General features: G+C 39.2%; 1 non-coding gene across 1 annotated transcript; it reads right to left on the reverse strand.

The window, feature by feature from the left end:
• Nucleotides 1-2351: 2351 nt before the first annotated feature.
• Nucleotides 2352-2458, reverse strand: LOC120101144 (U6 spliceosomal RNA). Its single transcript, XR_015678491.1, has one exon. It is a non-coding gene; the product is annotated as a U6 spliceosomal RNA (small nuclear RNA).
• Between the last annotated feature and the right edge of the window lie 1112 nt (nucleotides 2459-3570).

A 3570-nucleotide genomic window follows, 5' to 3' on the forward strand; every position in this document is an offset into this window, starting at 1 on the left:
ATGATGATGATGATGATGATGATGATGATGATGATGATGATGATGGTGGTGGTGGTGGTGGTGGTGGTGGTGGTGGTGGTGGTGGTGATAGTGCTGCTGCTGCTGATGGTGATGGTGATGATGATAAGATGTGCTAGAAAAGCAGCCAGCCTCATCTAGATAGAAACCAAGTAGGAGGTGGTTTGAACAATTTTTTACTATTCCTTGTATTGAGGTGGTTATTTGTAGGCATATTTTGGGAATTTATGGGGAAGTATAGGTCTCTCTCTCTCTCTCTCTCTCTCTCTCTCTCTCTCTCTCTCTGTGGTGTGTGTGTGTGTGTGTGTGTGTGTGTGTGTGTGTGTGTGTGTGTGTGTGTGTTGAGACTGAGTATCATTTTCAGTACCTAAGCAAAATTAGAATTTACTTTGTAGCCCAGGTTGACCTCAAACCCATGGCAATCCTTCTTCCTCTCTCCTTACTTCAGCCTCCTGGATGCCAGTAGAACAGAAATGAGTCACCAGGCACAGGCACAGGCACAGGCACAGGCACAGGCACAGGCACAGGCACAGGCACAGGCACAGGCACAGGCACAGGCACAGGCACAGGCACAGGCACAGGCACAGGCACAGGCACAGGCACAGGCACAGGCACAGGCACAGGCACAGGAGGGCTTCTATTGTCTTTGTCAATCCCTGATCGAACAAGTATGTTCATAACAGTACTCTGGGTCTATAAGAATAATGTCTTTCACTTCATTTCCAGTTTAAATATTACACATACCTGTGATAACTATAACTCAAAGATTTTCATTTTCACTGTACAATGCTCTGATTTCTATTAGTATGTCAACTCTCTAAACAATAAACTCTTAAAACACTTAAAATAGACTCTTCATCATTATTTTTATATTTAAAAGGTTGTCTTCTTCCTACTTATGAATCCATTATTTTTATTTACTTTGATCATGAGTTTTTAAATAACAACTTTTACAGGCATAAGTATAAAAGTGTCTTTTATTCACCTGATGTAATTGTCATCTCAGAGGCTTACTGAAGGATAAACTTACCATTTCTAGGTCTTTCTGAACTCTCACTGGCTGGTTCAACTTGGCTGTTCTGGTCCGAACTCCTCTCTAAGCTGATATAATCAATCTGGCTTTTCTCTCAGCCTCTGACTAAACTGTTCTGCTTAGCCTCAAACTAAGTCTGGCAATACACTCTAGTCTTCTGGCCCCTCCTCATTCTCTGGCTTGTTCTCTCTGTAACCTGTCTCTGTGAAATTATACAAGGATAAACCTCTCTGGTAAAAACTCTCCTTGCTTTCTCCCTGTGCTGTTCCTAAGCAGTCTCTATTTCCTGTCCTGTTCTTATGAGAGTTAGTCTTATCCTATCTCTGACTCTTTCTGTCAAATCTTATTCTGATTCATCACCTTGTCTGCCCCTCAATTATATAATCACTTTCTAACATGGCTACTAACTTCACCCTCATTCTTTGGGATTAAAGGTTTGTACTAAGAGGAAGTCTGTACTTCATCTAGATTACACTTACCGAGATTGTCTTTGTATGTGATCCCTTGCCAGAGCAGCCATGCTGCTAGATTAAGATTTCTCTACACATCATATATCAGGAAAAAACTAATATTCTGTCTTCTACCTTTGATTACCAAGTGTATGCATGTGTGTGTGTGTGTGTGTCTATGTGTGTGAAGATGAGTCTGAATACAACTATCTGAACAATGATCTGAGTCCTTATAATAATATTACATACTCTTCCATTCAAAATTGTTTGGATTGCACCAAATGTGATGCGTGTCAAGCCAAAGGGGTAATGGAGTAACAAAACTCAGATGTAATACTGTTTCTGGGTGTTATGTCAAACGTTTCTCTGCATAAAATTAGCATGTGAATCTATAGAATACATAGAGTGTTGTCTTCTCAATTTGAGTGGACCTCATCCAATTCTCTGGAGGCCTAAGAAGAATGTGAGGATAATTACTTCTTTTTTCCTAAATGCACTGACCTGAAACAGCAGTTTTGTTCTCCCTTCAGACCCAACTGGAATTTTCACTTGCTCTGGTAGTTGTGTTGCCTTGGATTCAAACCTGTGTCTAAGCTTGCTGACCACAGACCTTGGATTTTTGTTCAGGAAATTTTTTCCAGTGCCCATGTGTTCCAGATGCTTCCCTAGTTTTTCTTCTATTAGTTTTAGTGTGTCTGGTTTGATGTGGAGGTCCTTGATCCACTTGGACTTAAGCTTTGTACAGGGTGATAAGCATGGATCGATCTGCATTCTTCTACATGTTGACCTCCAGTTGAACCAGCACCATTTGCTGAAAATGCTGTCTTTTTTCCATTGGATGGTTTTGGCTCAAAAATATGGAACGCTTCACGAATTTGCATGTCATCCTTGCGCAGGGGCCATGCTAATCTTCTCTGTATTGTTCCAATTTTAGTATATGTGCTGCCGAAGCGAGCACCAGACCTTGGATTTTTAATCTCTATAGCCATGAACCTGTCACTATCTTAAGCAGGAAGAAATGAGATTGTTACATAGGCAAGTCTGCCCTGTGCTCCTGCCTTCAAAATTATGATATCTTCCAGATAGTATCTTTTGTAATCTCCAGGGAAGAAGAAAGCTTCATTTTGCATTTGGTCAACAAATACAAGTGAAGGATCTACAATTAAACATCCTTCTAGAATTAGAGGACATAACAGTGGAGGACTAAGAAGGCAAATATTCTTATTTCAGATAATATAAGATACAATAGGAGAAGAAAACAGTAAGAAAAACAAACATACCTGTTACTAAACAGTTCTCCATAGATACCATATTTCTATATACTTTGCAATAAGAAATATTTAGTGCCTTGAAGGGACTAGAGAGAGGGGGAAAGAGTACAAAAAACAAAGTAGAGAGAAGTTGGGCATGAAATGTTTTCTATTTTATATGGAATCAAAATTTAATTACCTGCATATGACAAGAAAGCAGAAGATGACTAGTAGGAAGAGAAAGGGGAAATGAGTAGTGGAGGAAGACAAAAAATAAATGTGAGGATGAATATAAACCAAACTGAATGAAAGAAGTGTGAAGATGTCATATCTATTATTTCCTAACTAAAAGGTTTCTTTAAAGCATTGAATACGTCTGTACTGAACATTTTCTCAAGGATGTTTATAAAGAAAAAAATATGGTCTGTTTTTACAAACTAAGGTGAGGTTTGCTCACATCCTTGGAGGATGCTGGTGGTGTAATACCATTGCTCATTGCTATACAGCGCTGCTTCTCTATTCATCTCCTTCTGTTAGACTTTAGGGCTGAACGAGAGAGAAAGTCACTAGAAGGTTCTCATCAAATGTGATGTAGTTTGATTTGTGGCTTTAATAGAATCAGTTTCTGAGTTGAAAATAGCTCAAAGGAGACTAAGCCAGAAGGAAAATGTCATGAAATTAAAAGATTGGTCAGAGGAGAGTAGTATAGCTAGAAGTGTTTCCGAGAGTGACAGCGAGACAGGAGTAGAATTCCCTATATAAAGGCATCTTTAAAAAAATATTTAAAACCATAACTGCTGAGCAGATTTTCTAAGCCACA

This window comes from Rattus norvegicus, chromosome 2 (genome assembly GCF_021556685.1).
Source record: "Rattus norvegicus strain SHRSP/BbbUtx chromosome 2, alternate assembly SHRSP_T2T, whole genome shotgun sequence".
NCBI classification, from domain to species: domain Eukaryota; kingdom Metazoa; phylum Chordata; class Mammalia; order Rodentia; family Muridae; genus Rattus; species Rattus norvegicus.